The 27,129-nt window shown below is 43.7% G+C and overlaps 16 non-coding genes across 16 annotated transcripts; all 16 read left to right on the top strand.

Annotated features, from left to right (window-relative positions):
- Positions 1–36: 36 nt before the first annotated feature.
- Positions 37–108, top strand: TRNAG-UCC (transfer RNA glycine (anticodon UCC)). The gene has a single exon. It is a non-coding gene; the product is annotated as a tRNA-Gly (tRNA).
- A 1,533-nt stretch (positions 109–1,641) lies between these two features.
- On the top strand, positions 1,642–1,713 carry TRNAG-CCC (transfer RNA glycine (anticodon CCC)). Its single transcript has one exon. It is a non-coding gene; the product is annotated as a tRNA-Gly (tRNA).
- A 3,127-nt stretch (positions 1,714–4,840) lies between these two features.
- On the top strand, positions 4,841–4,912 carry TRNAG-CCC (transfer RNA glycine (anticodon CCC)). The gene has a single exon. It is a non-coding gene; the product is annotated as a tRNA-Gly (tRNA).
- Positions 4,913–6,434: 1,522 nt separating this feature from the next.
- Positions 6,435–6,506, top strand: TRNAG-UCC (transfer RNA glycine (anticodon UCC)). Its single transcript has one exon. It is a non-coding gene; the product is annotated as a tRNA-Gly (tRNA).
- A 1,533-nt stretch (positions 6,507–8,039) lies between these two features.
- TRNAG-CCC (transfer RNA glycine (anticodon CCC)) lies at positions 8,040–8,111 on the top strand. The gene has a single exon. It is a non-coding gene; the product is annotated as a tRNA-Gly (tRNA).
- A 1,522-nt stretch (positions 8,112–9,633) lies between these two features.
- On the top strand, positions 9,634–9,705 carry TRNAG-UCC (transfer RNA glycine (anticodon UCC)). The gene has a single exon. It is a non-coding gene; the product is annotated as a tRNA-Gly (tRNA).
- A 1,529-nt stretch (positions 9,706–11,234) lies between these two features.
- On the top strand, positions 11,235–11,306 carry TRNAG-CCC (transfer RNA glycine (anticodon CCC)). The gene has a single exon. It is a non-coding gene; the product is annotated as a tRNA-Gly (tRNA).
- A 2,553-nt stretch (positions 11,307–13,859) lies between these two features.
- TRNAG-CCC (transfer RNA glycine (anticodon CCC)) lies at positions 13,860–13,931 on the top strand. The gene has a single exon. It is a non-coding gene; the product is annotated as a tRNA-Gly (tRNA).
- Positions 13,932–15,453: 1,522 nt separating this feature from the next.
- Positions 15,454–15,525, top strand: TRNAG-UCC (transfer RNA glycine (anticodon UCC)). The gene has a single exon. It is a non-coding gene; the product is annotated as a tRNA-Gly (tRNA).
- A 1,533-nt stretch (positions 15,526–17,058) lies between these two features.
- Positions 17,059–17,130, top strand: TRNAG-CCC (transfer RNA glycine (anticodon CCC)). Its single transcript has one exon. It is a non-coding gene; the product is annotated as a tRNA-Gly (tRNA).
- A 1,522-nt stretch (positions 17,131–18,652) lies between these two features.
- Positions 18,653–18,724, top strand: TRNAG-UCC (transfer RNA glycine (anticodon UCC)). Its single transcript has one exon. It is a non-coding gene; the product is annotated as a tRNA-Gly (tRNA).
- A 1,533-nt stretch (positions 18,725–20,257) lies between these two features.
- Positions 20,258–20,329, top strand: TRNAG-CCC (transfer RNA glycine (anticodon CCC)). The gene has a single exon. It is a non-coding gene; the product is annotated as a tRNA-Gly (tRNA).
- A 1,521-nt stretch (positions 20,330–21,850) lies between these two features.
- On the top strand, positions 21,851–21,922 carry TRNAG-UCC (transfer RNA glycine (anticodon UCC)). The gene has a single exon. It is a non-coding gene; the product is annotated as a tRNA-Gly (tRNA).
- A 1,533-nt stretch (positions 21,923–23,455) lies between these two features.
- On the top strand, positions 23,456–23,527 carry TRNAG-CCC (transfer RNA glycine (anticodon CCC)). The gene has a single exon. It is a non-coding gene; the product is annotated as a tRNA-Gly (tRNA).
- A 1,522-nt stretch (positions 23,528–25,049) lies between these two features.
- Positions 25,050–25,121, top strand: TRNAG-UCC (transfer RNA glycine (anticodon UCC)). The gene has a single exon. It is a non-coding gene; the product is annotated as a tRNA-Gly (tRNA).
- Positions 25,122–26,654: 1,533 nt separating this feature from the next.
- TRNAG-CCC (transfer RNA glycine (anticodon CCC)) lies at positions 26,655–26,726 on the top strand. The gene has a single exon. It is a non-coding gene; the product is annotated as a tRNA-Gly (tRNA).
- Positions 26,727–27,129: the final 403 nt, after the last annotated feature.

Below are 27,129 nucleotides of genomic sequence, written 5' to 3'. Positions count from 1 at the left end.
CCTAATGTTTAGAACCGAGAGCACAAAGATCAGAGGGCGTTGGTGGTATAGTGGTGAGCATAGCTGCCTTCCAAGCAGTTGACCCGGGTTCGATTCCCGGCCAACGCAGTACAAATACTTATATATTCTGCAAGCAGGATATATTTTAAAGCAACATTTCACAAAATGGTAATATAATTAAGAGGTTAATCAGCCATTATATAAAAAATAAACAAATATGTAGGCAAGCATTTCGATCGCCCCTTCTGCTATATTCATTGTCCTAATATATGATAAGTTTCATAAAGCAGAGTCACCACTCACATGTACTGGTAAAAAAATATGTTACAGTGGGCAGACAATGAAAGGGCTGAGGCCCGACCAGACATTTTAACTCCAGCATCTCTATGTTAAAAAGCATTTCCTAGGCAATATTTAGCCTCTGAAAAAAATATGCAAGGTCCAGCAATAAATCTGGCAAAAGTCCCCAACATTTTGTGCATACTTGTGCCCTCACCTGAATGTAGCACCACCTTGTAGCCGTCGGAGGTAACTGCAGCTCACAAAATGTTTCATCAGAGGGCAAGTTTAGAGGAATCCAAAAGGCAGATGTCCATGGAAAGAGCCTCCGACTGCAGCAGGAAGTTTGGATGCTTCAAATTTGCATAGCTTCCAGTCCAACGTCCTCTCATGTACCGAACGCTCCCAAACGCTCTAAAGCCTTATACCGGCAAGCCCTCACCGGGTAGATCTCTGGCTCCCAGGAAAAGCCAAATACTGAGCATGCAAGCACTAGGATCACAGAGAGAGAGAGAGACAGAGAGCGTCGGAGAGCTGTTGTCTTGTTAAAGGCCTGAAACGGCTAGTGCCTAAGAGGGTCTGGACTTTCAGTTGTGACTGATTGTGAGAGGGGAAGATAAAGATTTTCTGCACCCAGCATGCCTTGCGATATACTTAGGCAAATGAGGTGAGAGCCCGACCAATCCCACGTCACTTCTCTGAATGCCTCCTCATCTGCATAAAGAGAACACTTTCACAAAGGAGCAGAGTGGCGCAGCGGAAGCGTGCTGGGCCCATAACCCAGAGGTCGATGGATCGAAACCATCCTCTGCTAATTTTGCTTGATTTTCCTTCCAAGGACCAAGCTGTCATTTCCACATAGCCAGAAAGGAAAAGTGCAAGCTTGTGCCAGCTATGTGAGAAAAGACTTCTCAACTATTCGTGTCTGTGTAATACAAGAGTGATCGTGAAAGGTACAACCCTGTACTTTGAAAGTAAAGACACACAATTATAACCATAAATGACTGACTGGTGGGAGCTTCACACAACTTTCTGGGCATGCTTTGAATTTCATTCTTCCCTTTTTGTTCTGCTCTTATCTATCTCCTGGGCATTTCATGGAATGTTCTCTTTCTCTTCCCTGCTTTGCTTCCCATGCTGCCTATATATGCTCATTTCTACTATTTGTACTGTTGCTTTTCATTTCTTCTCTTCTGCACAACTTTGTCCTTGGTTTCAATCCCCAGTTCCTTACCCTCTGCAAAAAACGTTCTACTGCTTCTCATGTTGGTATCTAAACCAAATGCACCATTGAAGCTGGTGCAAGATAGTCATTGATTTCTGCAACGTAATATTTAGAACCGAGAGCTAACACATCAGAGGGCGTTGGTGGTATAGTGGTGAGCATAGCTGCTTCCCAAGCAGTTGACCCGGGTTCGATTCCCGGCCAACGCACTGAAAATACTTATATATTCTGCAAGCAGGATATATTGCAATGCAACATGTCACAAAATGGAAATTTCACGAACAGATTAATCAGCCATATATAAAAAAATAAACAAATACATGGGCAAACATCTCAATCGCACCTTCTGCTACATACATTGTCCTAATATATGATAAGTTTCATAAAGCAGAGTCACAACACACATGTGCTGGTAATAAATTTGTTACAGTGGGCAAGCAATGGAAGGGCTGAGGCCCGACCAGACATTGTAACTCCAGCATCTCTATGTTAAAAAGCATTTCTAGGCAATATCTAGCCTCTGAAAAAATATGCAAGATCCACCGATAAATCTGGCAAAAGTCCCTAACATTTTGTGCATACTTGTGCTCTCACCTGAATGTAGCGCCACCTTGTAGCTGTCGAAGGAAACTGCTGCTCACAAAATGTTTTATCAGAAGGCAAGTTGAGAGGAATCCAAGAGTCAGATGTCCATGGAAAGAACCACTCACTGAAGCAGGAATGTTGGAGGCTTCATATTCGCATAGTTTCCTGTCCAACGTCCACTCACGTCCCGAACGCTCCCAAACGCTCAAAAGCCTCACACCGGGCAAGCCCTCACCGGGTATATCTCTGGCTCCAAGGTAAAGCCAAATCCTGAGCATGCTAGTGCTAGGATCACAGAGCGAGAGAGAGATGGTTCAAGAGCTACTGTCTTGATAAAGGCCTGAAACGGCTAGTGCCTAAGAGTGTCTGACTTTCAGTTATGACTGATTGTGAGAGGGGAAGATGAAGTTTTTCTGCACCCAGCATGCCTTGGGATATACTTATGCAAATGAGGTGAGAGCCAGACCAATCCCATGCTACTCTGCCTAATGCTCCTTATCTGCATAAAAAGAACACTTTCACAACGGAGCAGAGTGGCGCAGCGGAAGCGTGCTGGGCCCATAACCCAGAGGTCGATGGATCGAAACCATCCTCTGCTAATTTTGCTTGATTTTACTTCCAAGGACCAAGCTGTCATTTCCACGCTACCAGCAAGGAAAAGCGCAAGCTTGTGCCAGCTATGTGAGAAAAGACTTCTCAACTATCTGTGTCTGCTGAAATACAAGAGAGGGATCGTCAAAAGCTCCACACTGTACTTTGAAAGTAAAGGCACACAATAATAAGCATGAATGACTGGTGGGACCTTCAAACACTTTTATGTGGAGGCTTTGAATTTCATTCTTCCCTTTTTTGTTCTGCTCTTATCTATCTCCTGGGCATTTCATGGAATGTTCTCTATTTCTCTTCCCTGCTTTGCTTCCCATGCTGCCTCTATGTGTTCATATCTATTATTTGTATTGCTGCTTTCCATTCTTCTCTTCTGCACAGCTTTGTCCTTGGTTTCAATCCCAGTTCCTTACCTTCTACAAAAACTTTCTATTGCTTTTCATGTTGGTATCTAAACCAAATGCACCATTGAAGCTGGTGCATGATAGTCATTGAACTCAGGGTCCTAATGTTTAGAACCGAGAGCGCAAACATCTGAGGTCGTTGGTGGTATAGTGGTGAGCATAGCAGCCTTCCAAGCAGTTGACCCGGGTTCGATTCCCGGCCAACGCAATACAAATACTTATATATTCTGCAAGCAGGATATATTTTAAAGCAACATTTCACAAAATGGTAATATAATTAAGAGGTTAATCAGCCATTATATAAAAAATAAACAAATATGTAGGCAAGCATTTCGATCGCCCCTTCTGCTATATTCATTGTCCTAATATATGATAAGTTTCATAAAGCAGTGTCACCACTCACATGTAGTGGTAAAAAAATATGTTACAGTGGGCAGACAATGAAAGGGCTGAGGCCCAACCAGACATTTTAACTCCAGCATCTCTATGTTAAAAAGCATTTCCTAGGCAATATTTAGCCTCTGAAAAAAATATGCAAGATCCAGCAATAAATCTGGCAAAAGTCCCCAACATTTTGTGCATACTTGTGCCCTCACCTGAATGTAGCACCACCTTGTAGCCGTCGGAGGTAACTGCAGCTCACAAAATGTTTCATCAGAGGGCAAGTTTAGAGGAATCCAAAAGGCAGATGTTCATGGAAAGAGCCTCCGACTGCAGCAGGAAGTTTGGATGCTTCAAATTTGCATAGCTTCCAGTCCAACGTCCTCTCATGTGCCGAACGCTCCCAAACGCTCTAAAGCCTTATACCGGCAAGCCCTCACCGGGTAGATCTCTGGCTCCCAGGAAAAGCCAAATACTGAGCATGCAAGCACTAGGATCACAGAGAGAGAGAGAGACAGAGAGCGTCGGAGAGCTGTTGTCTTGTTAAAGGCCTGAAACGGCTAGTGCCTAAGAGGGTCTGGACTTTCAGTTGTGACTGATTGTGAGAGGGGAAGATAAAGATTTTCTGCACCCAGCATGCCTTGCGATATACTTAGGCAAATGAGGTGAGAGCCCGACCAATCCCACGTCACTTCTCTGAATGCCTCCTCATCTGCATAAAGAGAACACTTTCACAAAGGAGCAGAGTGGCGCAGCGGAAGCGTGCTGGGCCCATAACCCAGAGGTCGATGGATCGAAACCATCCTCTGCTAATTTTGCTTGATTTTCCTTCCAAGGACCAAGCTGTCATTTCCACATAGCCAGAAAGGAAAAGTGCAAGCTTGTGCCAGCTATGTGAGAAAAGACTTCTCAACTATTCGTGTCTGTGTAATACAAGAGTGATCGTGAAAGGTACAACCCTGTACTTTGAAAGTAAAGACACACAATTATAACCATAAATGACTGACTGGTGGGAGCTTCACACAACTTTCTGGGCATGCTTTGAATTTCATTCTTCCCTTTTTGTTCTGCTCTTATCTATCTCCTGGGCATTTCATGGAATGTTCTCTTTCTCTTCCCTGCTTTGCTTCCCATGCTGCCTATATATGCTCATTTCTACTATTTGTACTGTTGCTTTTCATTTCTTCTCTTCTGCACAACTTTGTCCTTGGTTTCAATCCCCAGTTCCTTACCCTCTGCAAAAAACGTTCTACTGCTTCTCATGTTGGTATCTAAACCAAATGCACCATTGAAGCTGGTGCAAGATAGTCATTGATTTCTGCAACGTAATATTTAGAACCGAGAGCTAACACATCAGAGGGCGTTGGTGGTATAGTGGTGAGCATAGCTGCTTCCCAAGCAGTTGACCCGGGTTCGATTCCCGGCCAACGCACTGAAAATACTTATATATTCTGCAAGCAGGATATATTGTAATGCAACATGTCACAAAATGGAAATTTCACGAACAGATTAATCAGCCATATATAAAAAAATAAACAAATACGTGGGCAAACATCTCAATCGCACCTTCTGCTACATACATTGTCCTAATATATGATAAGTTTCATAAAGCAGAGTCACAACACACATGTGCTGGTAATAAATTTGTTACAGTGGGCAAACAATGGAAGGGCTGAGGCCCGACCAGACATTGTAACTCCAGCATCTCTATGTTAAAAAGCATTTCTAGGCAATATCTAGCCTCTGAAAAAATATGCAAGATCCACCGATAAATCTGGCAAAAGTCCCTAACATTTTGTGCATACTTGTGCTCTCACCTGAATGTAGCGCCACCTTGTAGCTGTCGAAGGAAACTGCTGCTCACAAAATGTTTTATCAGAAGGCAAGTTGAGAGGAATCCAAGAGTCAGATGTCCATGGAAAGAACCACTCACTGAAGCAGGAATGTTGGAGGCTTCATATTCGCATAGTTTCCTGTCCAACGTCCACTCACGTCCCGAACGCTCCCAAACGCTCAAAAGCCTCACACCGGGCAAGCCCTCACCGGGTATATCTCTGGCTCCAAGGTAAAGCCAAATCCTGAGCATGCTAGTGCTAGGATCACAGAGCGAGAGAGAGATGGTTCAAGAGCTACTGTCTTGATAAAGGCCTGAAACGGCTAGTGCCTAAGAGTGTCTGACTTTCAGTTATGACTGATTGTGAGAGGGGAATATGAAGTTTTTCTGCACCCAGCATGCCTTGGGATATACTTATGCAAATGAGGTGAGAGCCAGACCAATCCCATGCTACTCTGCCTAATGCTCCTTATCTGCATAAAAAGAACACTTTCACAACGGAGCAGAGTGGCGCAGCGGAAGCGTGCTGGGCCCATAACCCAGAGGTCGATGGATCGAAACCATCCTCTGCTAATTTTGCTTGATTTTACTTCCAAGGACCAAGCTGTCATTTCCACGCTACCAGCAAGGAAAAGCGCAAGCTTGTGCCAGCTATGTGAGAAAAGACTTCTCAACTATCTGTGTCTGCTGAAATACAAGAGAGGGATCGTCAAAAGCTCCACACTGTACTTTGAAAGTAAAGGCACACAATAATAAGCATGAATGACTGGTGGGACCTTCAAACACTTTTATGTGGAGGCTTTGAATTTCATTCTTCCCTTTTTTGTTCTGCTCTTATCTATCTCCTGGGCATTTCATGGAATGTTCTCTATTTCTCTTCCCTGCTTTGCTTCCCATGCTGCCTCTATGTGTTCATATCTATTATTTGTATTGCTGCTTTCCATTCTTCTCTTCTGCACAGCTTTGTCCTTAGTTTCAATCCCAGTTCCTTACCCTCTACAAAAACTTTCTATTGCTTTTCATGTTGGTATCTAAACCAAATGCACCATTGAAGCTGGTGCATGATAGTCATTGAACTCAGGGTCCTAATGTTTAGAACCGAGAGCGCAAAGATCAGAGGGCGTTGGTGGTATAGTGGTGAGCATAGCTGCCTTCCAAGCAGTTGACCCGGGTTCGATTCCCGGCCAACGCAGTACAAATACTTATATATTCTGCAAGCAGGATATATTTTAAAGCAACATTTCACAAAATGGTAATATAATTAAGAGGTTAATCAGCCATTATATAAAAAATAAACAAATATGTAGGCAAGCATTTCGATCGCCCCTTCTGCTATATTCATTGTCCTAATATATGATAAGTTTCATAAAGCAGAGTCACCACTCACATGTACTGGTAAAAAAATATGTTACAGTGGGCAGACAATGAAAGGGCTGAGGCCCGACCAGACATTTTAACTCCAGCATCTCTATGTTAAAAAGCATTTCCTAGGCAATATTTAGCCTCTGAAAAAAATATGCAAGGTCCAGCAATAAATCTGGCAAAAGTCCCCAACATTTTGTGCATACTTGTGCCCTCACCTGAATGTAGCACCACCTTGTAGCCGTCGGAGGTAACTGCAGCTCACAAAATGTTTCATCAGAGGGCAAGTTTAGAGGAATCCAAAAGGCAGATGTCCATGGAAAGAGCCTCCGACTGCAGCAGGAAGTTTGGATGCTTCAAATTTGCATAGCTTCCAGTCCAACGTCCTCTCATGTACCGAACGCTCCCAAACGCTCTAAAGCCTTATACCGGCAAGCCCTCACCGGGTAGATCTCTGGCTCCCAGGAAAAGCCAAATACTGAGCATGCAAGCACTAGGATCACAGAGAGAGAGAGAGACAGAGAGCGTCAGAGAGCTGTTGTCTTGTTAAAGGCCTGAAACGGCTAGTGCCTAAGAGGGTCTGGACTTTCAGTTGTGACTGATTGTGAGAGGGGAAGATAAAGATTTTCTGCACCCAGCATGCCTTGCGATATACTTAGGCAAATGAGGTGAGAGCCCGACCAATCCCACGTCACTTCTCTGAATGCCTCCTCATCTGCATAAAGAGAACACTTTCACAAAGGAGCAGAGTGGCGCAGCGGAAGCGTGCTGGGCCCATAACCCAGAGGTCGATGGATCGAAACCATCCTCTGCTAATTTTGCTTGATTTTCCTTCCAAGGACCAAGCTGTCATTTCCACATAGCCAGAAAGGAAAAGTGCAAGCTTGTGCCAGCTATGTGAGAAAAGACTTCTCAACTATTCGTGTCTGTGTAATACAAGAGTGATCGTGAAAGGTACAACCCTGTACTTTGAAAGTAAAGACACACAATTATAACCATAAATGACTGACTGGTGGGAGCTTCACACAACTTTCTGGGCATGCTTTGAATTTCATTCTTCCCTTTTTGTTCTGCTCTTATCTATCTCCTGGGCATTTCATGGAATGTTCTCTTTCTCTTCCCTGCTTTGCTTCCCATGCTGCCTATATATGCTCATTTCTACTATTTGTACTGTTGCTTTTCATTTCTTCTCTTCTGCACAACTTTGTCCTTGGTTTCAATCCCCAGTTCCTTACCCTCTGCAAAAAACGTTCTACTGCTTCTCATGTTGGTATCTAAACCAAATGCACCATTGAAGCTGGTGCAAGATAGTCATTGATTTCTGCAACGTAATATTTAGAACCGAGAGCTAACACATCAGAGGGCGTTGGTGGTATAGTGGTGAGCATAGCTGCTTCCCAAGCAGTTGACCCGGGTTCGATTCCCGGCCAACGCACTGAAAATACTTATATATTCTGCAAGCAGGATATATTGTAATGCAACATGTCACAAAATGGAAATTTCACGAACAGATTAATCAGCCATATATAAAAAAATAAACAAATACGTGGGCAAACATCTCAATCGCACCTTCTGCTACATACATTGTCCTAATATATGATAAGTTTCATAAAGCAGAGTCACAACACACATGTGCTGGTAATAAATTTGTTACAGTGGGCAAGCAATGGAAGGGCTGAGGCCCGACCAGACATTGTAACTCCAGCATCTCTATGTTAAAAAGCATTTCTAGGCAATATCTAGCCTCTGAAAAAATATGCAAGATCCACCGATAAATCTGGCAAAAGTCCCTAACATTTTGTGCATACTTGTGCTCTCACCTGAATGTAGCGCCACCTTGTAGCTGTCGAAGGAAACTGCTGCTCACAAAATGTTTTATCAGAAGGCAAGTTGAGAGGAATCCAAGAGTCAGATGTCCATGGAAAGAACCACTCACTGAAGCAGGAATGTTGGAGGCTTCATATTCGCATAGTTTCCTGTCCAACGTCCACTCACGTCCCGAACGCTCCCAAACGCTCAAAAGCCTCACACCGGGCAAGCCCTCACCGGGTATATCTCTGGCTCCAAGGTAAAGCCAAATCCTGAGCATGCTAGTGCTAGGATCACAGAGCGAGAGAGAGATGGTTCAAGAGCTACTGTCTTGATAAAGGCCTGAAACGGCTAGTGCCTAAGAGTGTCTGACTTTCAGTTATGACTGATTGTGAGAGGGGAAGATGAAGTTTTTCTGCACCCAGCATGCCTTGGGATATACTTATGCAAATGAGGTGAGAGCCAGACCAATCCCATGCTACTCTGCCTAATGCTCCTTATCTGCATAAAAAGAACACTTTCACAACGGAGCAGAGTGGCGCAGCGGAAGCGTGCTGGGCCCATAACCCAGAGGTCGATGGATCGAAACCATCCTCTGCTAATTTTGCTTGATTTTACTTCCAAGGACCAAGCTGTCATTTCCACGCTACCAGCAAGGAAAAGCGCAAGCTTGTGCCAGCTATGTGAGAAAAGACTTCTCAACTATCTGTGTCTGCTGAAATACAAGAGAGGGATCGTCAAAAGCTCCACACTGTACTTTGAAAGTAAAGGCACACAATAATAAGCATGAATGACTGGTGGGACCTTCAAACACTTTTATGTGGAGGCTTTGAATTTCATTCTTCCCTTTTTTGTTCTGCTCTTATCTATCTCCTGGGCATTTCATGGAATGTTCTCTATTTCTCTGCCCTGCTTTGCTTCCCATGCTGCCTCTATGTGTTCATATCTATTATTTGTATTGCTGCTTTCCATTCTTCTCTTCTGCACAGCTTTGTCCTTGGTTTCAATCCCAGTTCCTTACCTTCTACAAAAACTTTCTATTGCTTTTCATGTTGGTATCTAAACCAAATGCACCATTGAAGCTGGTGCATGATAGTCATTGAACTCAGGGTCCTAATGTTTAGAACCGAGAGCGCAAAGATCTGAGGGCGTTGGTGGTATAGTGGTGAGCATAGCTGCCTTCCAAGCAGTTGACCCGGGTTCGATTCCCGGCCAACGCAATACAAATACTTATATATTCTGCAAGCAGGATATATTTTAAAGCAACATTTCACAAAATGGTAATATAACTAAGAGGTTAATCAGCCATTATATAAAAAATAAACAAATATGTAGGCAAGCATTTCGATCGCCCCTTCTGCTATATTCATTGTCCTAATATATGATAAGTTTCATAAAGCAGAGTCACCACTCACATGTACTGGTAAAAAAATATGTTACAGTGGGCAGACAATGAAAGGGCTGAGGCCCGACCAGACATTTTAACTCCAGCATCTCTATGTTAAAAAGCATTTCCTAGGCAATATTTAGCCTCTGAAAAAAATATGCAAGATCCAGCAATAAATCTGGCAAAAGTACCCAACATTTTGTGCATACTTGTGCCCTCACCTGAATGTAGCACCACCTTGTAGCCGTCGGAGGTAACTGCAGCTCACAAAATGTTTCATCAGAGGGCAAGTTTAGAGGAATCCAAAAGGCAGATGTCCATGGAAAGAGCCTCCGACTGCAGCAGGAAGTTTAGATGCTTCAAATTTGCATAGCTTCCAGTCCAACGTCCTCTCATGTACCGAACGCTCCCAAACGCTCTAAAGCCTTATACCGGCAAGCCCTCACCGGGTAGATCTCTGGCTCCCAGGTAAAGCCAAATACTGAGCATGCAAGCACTAGGATCACAGAGAGAGAGAGAGACAGAGAGCGTCGGAGAGCTGTTGTCTTGTTAAAGGCCTGAAACGGCTAGTGAATAAGAGGGTCTGGACTTTCAGTTGTGACTGATTGTGAGAGGGGAAGATAAAGATTTTCTGCACCCAGCATGCCTTGCGATATACTTAGGCAAATGAGGTGAGAGCCCGACCAATCCCACGTCACTTCTCTGAATGCCTCCTCATCTGCATAAACAGAACACTTTCACAAAGGAGCAGAGTGGCGCAGCGGAAGCGTGCTGGGCCCATAACCCAGAGGTCGATGGATCGAAACCATCCTCTGCTAATTTTGCTTGATTTTCCTTCCAAGGACCAAGCTGTCATTTCCACATAGCCAGAAAGGAAAAGTGCAAGCTTGTACCAGCTATGTGAGAAAAGACTTCTCAACTATTCGTGTCTGTGTAATACAAGAGTGATCGTGAAAGGTACAACCCTGTACTTTGAAAGTAAAGACACACAATTATAACCATAAATGACTGGTGGGAGCTTCACACAACTTTCTGGGCATGCTTTGAATTTCATTCTTCCCTTTTTGTTCTGCTCTTATCTATCTCCTGGGCATTTCATGGAATGTTCTCTTTCTCTTCCCTGCTTTGCTTCCCATGCTGCCTATATATGCTCATTTCTACTATTTGTACTGTTGCTTTTCATTTCTTCTCTTCTGCACAACTTTGTCCTTGGTTTCAATCCCCAGTTCCTTACCCTCTGCAAAAACCGTTCTACTGCTTCTCATGTTGGTATCTAAACCAAATGCACCATTGAAGCTGGTGCAAGATAGTCATTGATTTCTGCAACGTAATATTTAGAACCGAGAGCTAACACATCAGAGGGCGTTGGTGGTATAGTGGTGAGCATAGCTGCTTCCCAAGCAGTTGACCCGGGTTCGATTCCCGGCCAACGCACTGAAAATACTTATATATTCTGCAAGCAGGATATATTGTAATGCAACATGTCACAAAATGGAAATTTCACGAACAGATTAATCAGCCATATATAAAAAAATAAACAAATACGTGGGCAAACATCTCAATCGCACCTTCTGCTACATACATTGTCCTAATATATGATAAGTTTCATAAAGCAGAGTCACAACACACATGTGCTGGTAATAAATTTGTTACAGTGGGCAAACAATGGAAGGGCTGAGGCCCGACCAGACATTGTAACTCCAGCATCTCTATGTTAAAAAGCATTTCTAGGCAATATCTAGCCTCTGAAAAAATATGCAAGATCCACCGATAAATCTGGCAAAAGTCCCTAACATTTTGTGCATACTTGTGCTCTCACCTGAATGTAGCGCCACCTTGTAGCTGTCGAAGGAAACTGCTGCTCACGAAATGTTTTATCAGAAGGCAAGTTGAGAGGAATCCAAGAGTCAGATGTCCATGGAAAGAACCACTCACTGAAGCAGGAATGTTGGAGGCTTCATATTCGCATAGTTTCCTGTCCAACGTCCACTCACGTCCCGAATGCTCCCAAACGCTCAAAATCCTCACACCGGGCAAGCCCTCACCGGGTATATCTCTGGCTCCAAGGTAAAGCCAAATCCTGAGCATGCTAGTGCTAGGATCACAGAGCGAGAGAGAGATGGTTCAAGAGCTACTGTCTTGATAAAGGCCTGAAACGGCTAGTGCCTAAGAGTGTCTGACTTTCAGTTATGACTGATTGTGAGAGGGGAAGATGAAGTTTTTCAGCACCCAGCATGCCTTGGGATATACTTATGCAAATGAGGTGAGAGCCAGACCAATCCCATGCTACTCTGCCTAATGCTCCTTATCTGCATAAAAAGAACACTTTCACAACAGAGCAAAGTGGCGCAGCGGAAGCGTGCTGGGCCCATAACCCAGAGGTCGATGGATCGAAACCATCCTCTGCTAATTTTGCTTGATTTTACTTCCAAGGACCAAGCTGTCATTTCCACGCTACCAGCAAGGAAAAGCGCAAGCTTGTGTCAGCTATGTGAGAAAAGACTTCTCAACTATCTGTGTCTGCTGAAATACAAGAGAGGGATCGTCAAAAGCTCCACACTGTACTTTGAAAGTAAAGGCACACAATAATAAGCATGAATGACTGGTGGGACCTTCAAACACTTTTATGTGGAGGCTTTGAATTTCATTCTTCCCTTTTTTGTTCTGCTCTTATCTATCTCCTGGGCATTTCATGGAATGTTCGACCAGACATTTTAACTCCAGCATCTCTATGTTAAAAAGCATTTCCTAGGCAATATTTAGCCTCTGAAAAAAATATGCAAGATCCAGCAATAAATCTGGCAAAAGTCCCCAACATTTTGTGCATACTTGTGCCCTCACCTGAATGTAGCACCACCTTGTAGCCGTCGGAGGTAACTGCAGCTCACAAAATGTTTCATCAGAGGGCAAGTTTAGAGGAATCCAAAAGGCAGATGTCCATGGAAAGAGCCTCCGACTGCAGCAGGAAGTTTGGATGCTTCAAATTTGCATAGCTTCCAGTCCAACGTCCTCTCTTGTACCGAATGCTCCCAAACGCTCTAAAGCCTTATACCCGGCAAGCCCTCACCGGGTAGATCTCTGGCTCCCAGGTAAAGCCAAATACTGAGCATGCAAGCACTAGGATCACAGAGAGAGAGAGAGGCAGAGAGCGTCGGAGAGCTGTTGTCTTGTTAAAGGCCTGAAACGGCTAGTGCCTAAGAGGGTCTGGACTTTCAGTTGTGACTGATTGTGAGAGGGGAAGATAAAGATTTTCTGCACCCAGCATGCCTTGCGATATACTTAGGCAAATGAGGTGAGAGCCCGACCAATCCCACGTCACTTCTCTGAATGCCTCCTCATCTGCATAAAGAGAACACTTTCACAAAGGAGCAGAGTGGCGCAGCGGAAGCGTGCTGGGCCCATAACCCAGAGGTCGATGGATCGAAACCATCCTCTGCTAATTTTGCTTGATTTTCCTTCCAAGGACCAAGCTGTCATTTCCACATAGCCAGAAAGGAAAAGTGCAAGCTTGTGCCAGCTATGTGAGAAAAGACTTCTCAACTATTCGTGTCTGTGTAATACAAGAGTGATCGTGAAAGGTACAACCCTGTACTTTGAAAGTAAAGACACACAATTATAACCATAAATGACTGACTGGTGGGAGCTTCACACAACTTTCTGGGCATGCTTTGAATTTCATTCTTCCCATTTTGTTCTGCTCTTATCTATCTCCTTGGCATTTCATGGAATGTTCTCTTTCTCTTCCCTGCTTTGCTTCCCATGCTGCCTATATATGCTCATTTCTACTATTTGTACTGTTGCTTTTCATTTCTTCTCTTCTGCACAACTTTGTCCTTGGTTTCAATCCCCAGTTCCTTACCCTCTGCAAAAAACGTTCTACTGCTTCTCATGTTGGTATCTAAACCAAATGCACCATTGAAGCTGGTGCAAGATAGTCATTGATTTCTGCAACGTAATATTTAGAACCGAGAGCTAACACATCAGAGGGCGTTGGTGGTATAGTGGTGAGCATAGCTGCTTCCCAAGCAGTTGACCTGGGTTCGATTCCCGGCCAACGCACTGAAAATACTTATATATTCTGCAAGCAGGATATATTGTAATGCAACATGTCACAAAATGGAAATTTCATGAACAGATTAATCAGCCATATATAAAAAAATAAACAAATACGTGGGCAAACATCTCAATCGCACCTTCTGCTACATACATTGTCCTAATATATGATAAGTTTCATAAAGCAGAGTCACAACACACATGTGCTGGTAATAAATTTGTTACAGTGGGCAAGCAATGGAAGGGCTGAGGCCCGACCAGACATTGTAACTCCAGCATCTCTATGTTAAAAAGCATTTCTAGGCAATATCTAGCCTCTGAAAAAATATGCAAGATCCACCGATAAATCTGGCAAAAGTCCCTAACATTTTGTGCATACTTGTGCTCTCACCTGAATGTAGCGCCACCTTGTAGCTGTCGAAGGAAACTGCTGCTCACAAAATGTTTTATCAGAAGGCAAGTTGAGAGGAATCCAAGAGTCAGATGTCCATGGAAAGAACCACTCACTGAAGCAGGAATGTTGGAGGCTTCATATTCGCATAGTTTCCTGTCCAACGTCCACTCACGTCCCGAACGCTCCCAAACGCTCAAAAGCCTCACACCGGGCAAGCCCTCACCGGGTATATCTCTGGCTCCAAGGTAAAGCCAAATCCTGAGCATGCTAGTGCTAGGATCACAGAGCGAGAGAGAGATGGTTCAAGAGCTACTGTCTTGATAAAGGCCTGAAACGGCTAGTGCCTAAGAGTGTCTGACTTTCAGTTATGACTGATTGTGAGAGGGGAAGATGAAGTTTTTCTGCACCCAGCATGCCTTGGGATATACTTATGCAAATGAGGTGAGAGCCAGACCAATCCCATGCTACTCTGCCTAATGCTCCTTATCTGCATAAAAAGAACACTTTCACAACGGAGCAGAGTGGCGCAGCAGAAGCGTGCTGGGCCCATAACCCAGAGGTCGATGGATCGAAACCATCCTCTGCTAATTTTGCTTGATTTTACTTCCAAGGACCAAGCTGTCATTTCCACGCTACCAGCAAGGAAAAGCGCAAGCTTGTGCCAGCTATGTGAGAAAAGACTTCTCAACTATCTGTGTCTGCTGAAATACAAGAGAGGGATCGTCAAAAGCTCCACACTGTACTTTGAAAGTAAAGGCACACAATAATAAGCATGAATGACTGGTGGGACCTTCAAACACTTTTATGTGGAGGCTTTGAATTTCATTCTTCCCTTTTTTGTTCTGCTCTTATCTATCTCCTGGGCATTTCATGGAATGTTCTCTATTTCTCTTCCCTGCTTTGCTTCCCATGCTGCCTCTATGTGTTCATATCTATTATTTGTATTGCTGCTTTCCATTCTTCTCTTCTGCACAGCTTTGTCCTTGGTTTCAATCCCAGTTCCTTACCTTCTACAAAAACTTTCTATTGCTTTTCATGTTGGTATCTAAACCAAATGCACCATTGAAGCTGGTGCATGATAGTCATTGAACTCAGGGTCCTAATGTTTAGAACCGAGAGCGCAAAGATCTGAGGGCGTTGGTGGTATAGTGGTGAGCATAGCTGCCTTCCAAGCAGTTGACCCGGGTTCGATTCCCGGCCAACGCAATACAAATACTTATATATTCTGCAAGCAGGATATATTTTAAAGCAACATTTCACAAAATGGTAATATAATTAAGAGGTTAATCAGCCATTATATAAAAAATAAACAAATATGTAGGCAAGCATTTCGATCGCCCCTTCTGCTATATTCATTGTCCTAATATATGATAAGTTTCATAAAGCAGTGTCACCACTCACATGTAGTGGTAAAAAAATATGTTACAGTGGGCAGACAATGAAAGGGCTGAGGCCCGACCAGACATTTTAACTCCAGCATCTCTATGTTAAAAAGCATTTCCTAGGCAATATTTAGCCTCTGAAAAAAATATGCAAGGTCCAGCAATAAATCTGGCAAAAGTCCCCAACATTTTGTGCATACTTGTGCCCTCACCTGAATGTAGCACCACCTTGTAGCCGTCGGAGGTAACTGCAGCTCACAAAATGTTTCATCAGAGGGCAAGTTTAGAGGAATCCAAAAGGCAGATGTCCATGGAAAGAGCCTCCGACTGCAGCAGGAAGTTTGGATGCTTCAAATTTGCATAGCTTCCAGTCCAACGTCCTCTCATGTACCGAACGCTCCCAAACGCTCTAAAGCCTTATACCGGCAAGCCCTCACCGGGTAGATCTCTGGCTCCCAGGAAAAGCCAAATACTGAGCATGCAAGCACTAGGATCACAGAGAGAGAGAGAGACAGAGAGCGTCGGAGAGCTGTTGTCTTGTTAAAGGCCTGAAACGGCTAGTGCCTAAGAGGGTCTGGACTTTCAGTTGTGACTGATTGTGAGAGGGGAAGATAAAGATTTTCTGCACCCAGCATGCCTTGCGATATACTTAGGCAAATGAGGTGAGAGCCCGACCAATCCCACGTCACTTCTCTGAATGCCTCCTCATCTGCATAAAGAGAACACTTTCACAAAGGAGCAGAGTGGCGCAGCGGAAGCGTGCTGGGCCCATAACCCAGAGGTCGATGGATCGAAACCATCCTCTGCTAATTTTGCTTGATTTTCCTTCCAAGGACCAAGCTGTCATTTCCACATAGCCAGAAAGGAAAAGTGCAAGCTTGTGCCAGCTATGTGAGAAAAGACTTCTCAACTATTCGTGTCTGTGTAATACAAGAGTGATCGTGAAAGGTACAACCCTGTACTTTGAAAGTAAAGACACACAATTATAACCATAAATGACTGACTGGTGGGAGCTTCACACAACTTTCTGGGCATGCTTTGAATTTCATTCTTCCCTTTTTGTTCTGCTCTTATCTATCTCCTGGGCATTTCATGGAATGTTCTCTTTCTCTTCCCTGCTTTGCTTCCCATGCTGCCTATATATGCTCATTTCTACTATTTGTACTGTTGCTTTTCATTTCTTCTCTTCTGCACAACTTTGTCCTTGGTTTCAATCCCCAGTTCCTTACCCTCTGCAAAAAACGTTCTACTGCTTCTCATGTTGGTATCTAAACCAAATGCACCATTGAAGCTGGTGCAAGATAGTCATTGATTTCTGCAACGTAATATTTAGAACCGAGAGCTAACACATCAGAGGGCGTTGGTGGTATAGTGGTGAGCATAGCTGCTTCCCAAGCAGTTGACCCGGGTTCGATTCCCGGCCAACGCACTGAAAATACTTATATATTCTGCAAGCAGGATATATTGTAATGCAACATGTCACAAAATGGAAATTTCACGAACAGATTAATCAGCCATATATAAAAAAATAAACAAATACATGGGCAAACATCTCAATCGCACCTTCTGCTACATACATTGTCCTAATATATGATAAGTTTCATAAAGCAGAGTCACAACACACATGTGCTGGTAATAAATTTGTTACAGTGGGCAAGCAATGGAAGGGCTGAGGCCCGACCAGACATTGTAACTCCAGCATCTCTATGTTAAAAAGCATTTCTAGGCAATATCTAGCCTCTGAAAAAATATGCAAGATCCACCGATAAATCTGGCAAAAGTCCCTAACATTTTGTGCATACTTGTGCTCTCACCTGAATGTAGCGCCACCTTGTAGCTGTCGAAGGAAACTGCTGCTCACAAAATGTTTTATCAGAAGGCAAGTTGAGAGGAATCCAAGAGTCAGATGTCCATGGAAAGAACCACTCACTGAAGCAGGAATGTTGGAGGCTTCATATTCGCATAGTTTCCTGTCCAACGTCCACTCACGTCCCGAACGCTCCCAAACGCTCAAAAGCCTCACACCGGGCAAGCCCTCACCGGGTATATCTCTGGCTCCAAGGTAAAGCCAAATCCTGAGCATGCTAGTGCTAGGATCACAGAGCGAGAGAGAGATGGTTCAAGAGCTACTGTCTTGATAAAGGCCTGAAACGGCTAGTGCCTAAGAGTGTCTGACTTTCAGTTATGACTGATTGTGAGAGGGGAAGATGAAGTTTTTCTGCACCCAGCATGCCTTGGGATATACTTATGCAAATGAGGTGAGAGCCAGACCAATCCCATGCTACTCTGCCTAATGCTCCTTATCTGCATAAAAAGAACACTTTCACAACGGAGCAGAGTGGCGCAGCGGAAGCGTGCTGGGCCCATAACCCAGAGGTCGATGGATCGAAACCATCCTCTGCTAATTTTGCTTGATTTTACTTCCAAGGACCAAGCTGTCATTTCCACGCTACCAGCAAGGAAAAGCGCAAGCTTGTGCCAGCTATGTGAGAAAAGACTTCTCAACTATCTGTGTCTGCTGAAATACAAGAGAGGGATCGTCAAAAGCTCCACACTGTACTTTGAAAGTAAAGGCACACAATAATAAGCATGAATGACTGGTGGGACCTTCAAACACTTTTATGTGGAGGCTTTGAATTTCATTCTTCCCTTTTTTGTTCTGCTCTTATCTATCTCCTGGGCATTTCATGGAATGTTCTCTATTTCTCTTCCCTGCTTTGCTTCCCATGCTGCCTCTATGTGTTCATATCTATTATTTGTATTGCTGCTTTCCATTCTTCTCTTCTGCACAGCTTTGTCCTTGGTTTCAATCCCAGTTCCTTACCTTCTACAAAAACTTTCTATTGCTTTTCATGTTGGTATCTAAACCAAATGCACCATTGAAGCTGGTGCATGATAGTCATTGAACTCAGGGTCCTAATGTTTAGAACCGAGAGCGCAAAGATCTGAGGGCGTTGGTGGTATAGTGGTGAGCATAGCTGCCTTCCAAGCAGTTGACCCGGGTTCGATTCCCGGCCAACGCAATACAAATACTTATATATTCTGCAAGCAGGATATATTTTAAAGCAACATTTCACAAAATGGTAATATAATTAAGAGGTTAATCAGCCATTATATAAAAAATAAACAAATATGTAGGCAAGCATTTCGATCGCCCCTTCTGCTATATTCATTGTCCTAATATATGATAAGTTTCATAAAGCAGTGTCACCACTCACATGTAGTGGTAAAAAAATATGTTACAGTGGGCAGACAATGAAAGGGCTGAGGCCCAACCAGACATTTTAACTCCAGCATCTCTATGTTAAAAAGCATTTCCTAGGCAATATTTAGCCTCTGAAAAAAATATGCAAGATCCAGCAATAAATCTGGCAAAAGTCCCCAACATTTTGTGCATACTTGTGCCCTCACCTGAATGTAGCACCACCTTGTAGCCGTCGGAGGTAACTGCAGCTCACAAAATGTTTCATCAGAGGGCAAGTTTAGAGGAATCCAAAAGGCAGATGTCCATGGAAAGAGCCTCCGACTGCAGCAGGAAGTTTGGATGCTTCAAATTTGCATAGCTTCCAGTCCAACGTCCTCTCATGTACCGAACGCTCCCAAACGCTCTAAAGCCTTATACCGGCAAGCCCTCACCGGGTAGATCTCTGGCTCCCAGGAAAAGCCAAATACTGAGCATGCAAGCACTAGGATCACAGAGAGAGAGAGAGACAGAGAGCGTCGGAGAGCTGTTGTCTTGTTAAAGGCCTGAAACGGCTAGTGCCTAAGAGGGTCTGGACTTTCAGTTGTGACTGATTGTGAGAGGGGAAGATAAAGATTTTCTGCACCCAGCATGCCTTGCGATATACTTAGGCAAATGAGGTGAGAGCCCGACCAATCCCACGTCACTTCTCTGAATGCCTCCTCATCTGCATAAAGAGAACACTTTCACAAAGGAGCAGAGTGGCGCAGCGGAAGCGTGCTGGGCCCATAACCCAGAGGTCGATGGATCGAAACCATCCTCTGCTAATTTTGCTTGATTTTCCTTCCAAGGACCAAGCTGTCATTTCCACATAGCCAGAAAGGAAAAGTGCAAGCTTGTGCCAGCTATGTGAGAAAAGACTTCTCAACTATTCGTGTCTGTGTAATACAAGAGTGATCGTGAAAGGTACAACCCTGTACTTTGAAAGTAAAGACACACAATTATAACCATAAATGACTGACTGGTGGGAGCTTCACACAACTTTCTGGGCATGCTTTGAATTTCATTCTTCCCTTTTTGTTCTGCTCTTATCTATCTCCTGGGCATTTCATGGAATGTTCTCTTTCTCTTCCCTGCTTTGCTTCCCATGCTGCCTATATATGCTCATTTCTACTATTTGTACTGTTGCTTTTCATTTCTTCTCTTCTGCACAACTTTGTCCTTGGTTTCAATCCCCAGTTCCTTACCCTCTGCAAAAAACGTTCTACTGCTTCTCATGTTGGTATCTAAACCAAATGCACCATTGAAGCTGGTGCAAGATAGTCATTGATTTCTGCAACGTAATATTTAGAACCGAGAGCTAACACATCAGAGGGCGTTGGTGGTATAGTGGTGAGCATAGCTGCTTCCCAAGCAGTTGACCCGGGTTCGATTCCCGGCCAACGCACTGAAAATACTTATATATTCTGCAAGCAGGATATATTGTAATGCAACATGTCACAAAATGGAAATTTCACGAACAGATTAATCAGCCATATATAAAAAATAAACAAATACGTGGGCAAACATCTCAATCGCACCTTCTGCTACATACATTGTCCTAATATATGATAAGTTTCATAAAGCAGAGTCACAACACACATGTGCTGGTAATAAATTTGTTACAGTGGGCAAACAATGGAAGGGCTGAGGCCCGACCAGACATTGTAACTCCAGCATCTCTATGTTAAAAAGCATTTCTAGGCAATATCTAGCCTCTGAAAAAATATGCAAGATCCACCGATAAATCTGGCAAAAGTCCCTAACATTTTGTGCATACTTGTGCTCTCACCTGAATGTAGCGCCACCTTGTAGCTGTCGAAGGAAACTGCTGCTCACAAAATGTTTTATCAGAAGGCAAGTTGAGAGGAATCCAAGAGTCAGATGTCCATGGAAAGAACCACTCACTGAAGCAGGAATGTTGGAGGCTTCATATTCGCATAGTTTCCTGTCCAACGTCCACTCACGTCCCGAACGCTCCCAAACGCTCAAAAGCCTCACACCGGGCAAGCCCTCACCGGGTATATCTCTGGCTCCAAGGTAAAGCCAAATCCTGAGCATGCTAGTGCTAGGATCACAGAGCGAGAGAGAGATGGTTCAAGAGCTACTGTCTTGATAAAGGCCTGAAACGGCTAGTGCCTAAGAGTGTCTGACTTTCAGTTATGACTGATTGTGAGAGGGGAATATGAAGTTTTTCTGCACCCAGCATGCCTTGGGATATACTTATGCAAATGAGGTGAGAGCCAGACCAATCCCATGCTACTCTGCCTAATGCTCCTTATCTGCATAAAAAGAACACTTTCACAACGGAGCAGAGTGGCGCAGCGGAAGCGTGCTGGGCCCATAACCCAGAGGTCGATGGATCGAAACCATCCTCTGCTAATTTTGCTTGATTTTACTTCCAAGGAGCAAGCTGTCATTTCCACGCTACCAGCAAGGAAAAGCGCAAGCTTGTGCCAGCTATGTGAGAAAAGACTTCTCAACTATCTGTGTCTGCTGAAATACAAGAGAGGGATCGTCAAAAGCTCCACACTGTACTTTGAAAGTAAAGGCACACAATAATAAGCATGAATGACTGGTGGGACCTTCAAACACTTTTATGTGGAGGCTTTGAATTTCATTCTTCCCTTTTTTGTTCTGCTCTTATCTATCTCCTGGGCATTTCATGGAATGTTCTCTATTTCTCTTCCCTGCTTTGCTTCCCATGCTGCCTCTATGTGTTCATATCTATTATTTGTATTGCTGCTTTCCATTCTTCTCTTCTGCACAGCTTTGTCCTTAGTTTCAATCCCAGTTCCTTACCCTCTACAAAAACTTTCTATTGCTTTTCATGTTGGTATCTAAACCAAATGCACCATTGAAGCTGGTGCATGATAGTCATTGAACTCAGGGTCCTAATGTTTAGAACCGAGAGCGCAAAGATCAGAGGGCGTTGGTGGTATAGTGGTGAGCATAGCTGCCTTCCAAGCAGTTGACCCGGGTTCGATTCCCGGCCAACGCAGTACAAATACTTATATATTCTGCAAGCAGGATATATTTTAAAGCAACATTTCACAAAATGGTAATATAATTAAGAGGTTAATCAGCCATTATATAAAAAATAAACAAATATGTAGGCAAGCATTTCGATCGCCCCTTCTGCTATATTCATTGTCCTAATATATGATAAGTTTCATAAAGCAGAGTCACCACTCACATGTACTGGTAAAAAAATATGTTACAGTGGGCAGACAATGAAAGGGCTGAGGCCCGACCAGACATTTTAACTCCAGCATCTCTATGTTAAAAAGCATTTCCTAGGCAATATTTAGCCTCTGAAAAAAATATGCAAGGTCCAGCAATAAATCTGGCAAAAGTCCCCAACATTTTGTGCATACTTGTGCCCTCACCTGAATGTAGCACCACCTTGTAGCCGTCGGAGGTAACTGCAGCTCACAAAATGTTTCATCAGAGGGCAAGTTTAGAGGAATCCAAAAGGCAGATGTCCATGGAAAGAGCCTCCGACTGCAGCAGGAAGTTTGGATGCTTCAAATTTGCATAGCTTCCAGTCCAACGTCCTCTCATGTACCGAACGCTCCCAAACGCTCTAAAGCCTTATACCGGCAAGCCCTCACCGGGTAGATCTCTGGCTCCCAGGAAAAGCCAAATACTGAGCATGCAAGCACTAGGATCACAGAGAGAGAGAGAGACAGAGAGCGTCGGAGAGCTGTTGTCTTGTTAAAGGCCTGAAACGGCTAGTGCCTAAGAGGGTCTGGACTTTCAGTTGTGACTGATTGTGAGAGGGGAAGATAAAGATTTTCTGCACCCAGCATGCCTTGCGATATACTTAGGCAAATGAGGTGAGAGCCCGACCAATCCCACGTCACTTCTCTGAATGCCTCCTCATCTGCATAAAGAGAACACTTTCACAAAGGAGCAGAGTGGCGCAGCGGAAGCGTGCTGGGCCCATAACCCAGAGGTCGATGGATCGAAACCATCCTCTGCTAATTTTGCTTGATTTTCCTTCCAAGGACCAAGCTGTCATTTCCACATAGCCAGAAAGGAAAAGTGCAAGCTTGTGCCAGCTATGTGAGAAAAGACTTCTCAACTATTCGTGTCTGTGTAATACAAGAGTGATCGTGAAAGGTACAACCCTGTACTTTGAAAGTAAAGACACACAATTATAACCATAAATGACTGACTGGTGGGAGCTTCACACAACTTTCTGGGCATGCTTTGAATTTCATTCTTCCCTTTTTGTTCTGCTCTTATCTATCTCCTGGGCATTTCATGGAATGTTCTCTTTCTCTTCCCTGCTTTGCTTCCCATGCTGCCTATATATGCTCATTTCTACTATTTGTACTGTTGCTTTTCATTTCTTCTCTTCTGCACAACTTTGTCCTTGGTTTCAATCCCCAGTTCCTTACCCTCTGCAAAAAACGTTCTACTGCTTCTCATGTTGGTATCTAAACCAAATGCACCATTGAAGCTGGTGCAAGATAGTCATTGATTTCTGCAACGTAATATTTAGAACCGAGAGCTAACACATCAGAGGGCGTTGGTGGTATAGTGGTGAGCATAGCTGCTTCCCAAGCAGTTGACCCGGGTTCGATTCCCGGCCAACGCACTGAAAATACTTATATATTCTGCAAGCAGGATATATTGTAATGCAACATGTCACAAAATGGAAATTTCACGAACAGATTAATCAGCCATATATAAAAAAATAAACAAATACATGGGCAAACATCTCAATCGCACCTTCTGCTACATACATTGTCCTAATATATGATAAGTTTCATAAAGCAGAGTCACAACACACATGTGCTGGTAATAAATTTGTTACAGTGGGCAAGCAATGGAAGGGCTGAGGCCCGACCAGACATTGTAACTCCAGCATCTCTATGTTAAAAAGCATTTCTAGGCAATATCTAGCCTCTGAAAAAATATGCAAGATCCACCGATAAATCTGGCAAAAGTCCCTAACATTTTGTGCATACTTGTGCTCTCACCTGAATGTAGCGCCACCTTGTAGCTGTCGAAGGAAACTGCTGCTCACAAAATGTTTTATCAGAAGGCAAGTTGAGAGGAATCCAAGAGTCAGATGTCCATGGAAAGAACCACTCACTGAAGCAGGAATGTTGGAGGCTTCATATTCGCATAGTTTCCTGTCCAACGTCCACTCACGTCCCGAACGCTCCCAAACGCTCAAAAGCCTCACACCGGGCAAGCCCTCACCGGGTATATCTCTGGCTCCAAGGTAAAGCCAAATCCTGAGCATGCTAGTGCTAGGATCACAGAGCGAGAGAGAGATGGTTCAAGAGCTACTGTCTTGATAAAGGCCTGAAACGGCTAGTGCCTAAGAGTGTCTGACTTTCAGTTATGACTGATTGTGAGAGGGGAAGATGAAGTTTTTCTGCACCCAGCATGCCTTGGGATATACTTATGCAAATGAGGTGAGAGCCAGACCAATCCCATGCTACTCTGCCTAATGCTCCTTATCTGCATAAAAAGAACACTTTCACAACGGAGCAGAGTGGCGCAGCGGAAGCGTGCTGGGCCCATAACCCAGAGGTCGATGGATCGAAACCATCCTCTGCTAATTTTGCTTGATTTTACTTCCAAGGACCAAGCTGTCATTTCCACGCTACCAGCAAGGAAAAGCGCAAGCTTGTGCCAGCTATGTGAGAAAAGACTTCTCAACTATCTGTGTCTGCTGAAATACAAGAGAGGGATCGTCAAAAGCTCCACACTGTACTTTGAAAGTAAAGGCACACAATAATAAGCATGAATGACTGGTGGGACCTTCAAACACTTTTATGTGGAGGCTTTGAATTTCATTCTTCCCTTTTTTGTTCTGCTCTTATCTATCTCCTGGGCATTTCATGGAATGTTCTCTATTTCTCTTCCCTGCTTTGCTTCCCATGCTGCCTCTATGTGTTCATATCTATTATTTGTATTGCTGCTTTCCATTCTTCTCTTCTGCACAGCTTTGTCCTTGGTTTCAATCCCAGTTCCTTACCTTCTACAAAAACTTTCTATTGCTTTTCATGTTGGTATCTAAACCAAATGCACCATTGAAGCTGGTGCATGATAGTCATTGAACTCAGGGTCCTAATGTTTAGAACCGAGAGCGCAAACATCTGAGGGCGTTGGTGGTATAGTGGTGAGCATAGCTGCCTTCCAAGCAGTTGACCCGGGTTCGATTCCCGGCCAACGCAATACAAATACTTATATATTCTGCAAGCAGGATATATTTTAAAGCAACATTTCACAAAATGGTAATATAATTAAGAGGTTAATCAGCCATTATATAAAAAATAAACAAATATGTAGGCAAGCATTTCGATCGCCCCTTCTGCTATATTCATTGTCCTAATATATGATAAGTTTCATAAAGCAGTGTCACCACTCACATGTAGTGGTAAAAAAATATGTTACAGTGGGCAGACAATGAAAGGGCTGAGGCCCAACCAGACATTTTAACTCCAGCATCTCTATGTTAAAAAGCATTTCCTAGGCAATATTTAGCCTCTGAAAAAAATATGCAAGATCCAGCAATAAATCTGGCAAAAGTCCCCAACATTTTGTGCATACTTGTGCCCTCACCTGAATGTAGCACCACCTTGTAGCCGTCGGAGGTAACTGCAGCTCACAAAATGTTTCATCAGAGGGCAAGTTTAGAGGAATCCAAAAGGCAGATGTTCATGGAAAGAGCCTCCGACTGCAGCAGGAAGTTTGGATGCTTCAAATTTGCATAGCTTCCAGTCCAACGTCCTCTCATGTGCCGAACGCTCCCAAACGCTCTAAAGCCTTATACCGGCAAGCCCTCACCGGGTAGATCTCTGGCTCCCAGGAAAAGCCAAATACTGAGCATGCAAGCACTAGGATCACAGAGAGAGAGAGAGACAGAGAGCGTCGGAGAGCTGTTGTCTTGTTAAAGGCCTGAAACGGCTAGTGCCTAAGAGGGTCTGGACTTTCAGTTGTGACTGATTGTGAGAGGGGAAGATAAAGATTTTCTGCACCCAGCATGCCTTGCGATATACTTAGGCAAATGAGGTGAGAGCCCGACCAATCCCACGTCACTTCTCTGAATGCCTCCTCATCTGCATAAAGAGAACACTTTCACAAAGGAGCAGAGTGGCGCAGCGGAAGCGTGCTGGGCCCATAACCCAGAGGTCGATGGATCGAAACCATCCTCTGCTAATTTTGCTTGATTTTCCTTCCAAGGACCAAGCTGTCATTTCCACATAGCCAGAAAGGAAAAGTGCAAGCTTGTGCCAGCTATGTGAGAAAAGACTTCTCAACTATTCGTGTCTGTGTAATACAAGAGTGATCGTGAAAGGTACAACCCTGTACTTTGAAAGTAAAGACACACAATTATAACCATAAATGACTGACTGGTGGGAGCTTCACACAACTTTCTGGGCATACTTTGAATTTCATTCTTCCCTTTTTGTTCTGCTCTTATCTATCTCCTGGGCATTTCATGGAATGTTCTCTTTCTCTTCCCTGCTTTGCTTCCCATGCTGCCTATATATGCTCATTTCTACTATTTGTACTGTTGCTTTTCATTTCTTCTCTTCTGCACAACTTTGTCCTTGGTTTCAATCCCCAGTTCCTTACCCTCTGCAAAAAACGTTCTACTGCTTCTCATGTTGGTATCTAAACCAAATGCACCATTGAAGCTGGTGCAAGATAGTCATTGATTTCTGCAACGTAATATTTAGAACCGAGAGCTAACACATCAGAGGGCGTTGGTGGTATAGTGGTGAGCATAGCTGCTTCCCAAGCAGTTGACCCGGGTTCGATTCCCGGCCAACGCACTGAAAATACTTATATATTCTGCAAGCAGGATATATTGTAATGCAACATGTCACAAAATGGAAATTTCACGAACAGATTAATCAGCCATATATAAAAAAATAAACAAATACGTGGGCAAACATCTCAATCGCACCTTCTGCTACATACATTGTCCTAATATATGATAAGTTTCATAAAGCAGAGTCACAACACACATGTGCTGGTAATAAATTTGTTACAGTGGGCAAACAATGGAAGGGCTGAGGCCCGACCAGACATTGTAACTCCAGCATCTCTATGTTAAAAAGCATTTCTAGGCAATATCTAGCCTCTGAAAAAATATGCAAGATCCACCGATAAATCTGGCAAAAGTCCCTAACATTTTGTGCATACTTGTGCTCTCACCTGAATGTAGCGCCACCT

Source organism: Lissotriton vulgaris, chromosome 9 (genome assembly GCF_964263255.1).
Source record: "Lissotriton vulgaris chromosome 9, aLisVul1.2, whole genome shotgun sequence".
Lineage (NCBI taxonomy): Eukaryota > Metazoa > Chordata > Amphibia > Caudata > Salamandridae > Lissotriton > Lissotriton vulgaris.
Note: the sequence above shows the minus strand (reverse complement) of the source record. Positions and strands in the feature narration are given on the sequence as shown.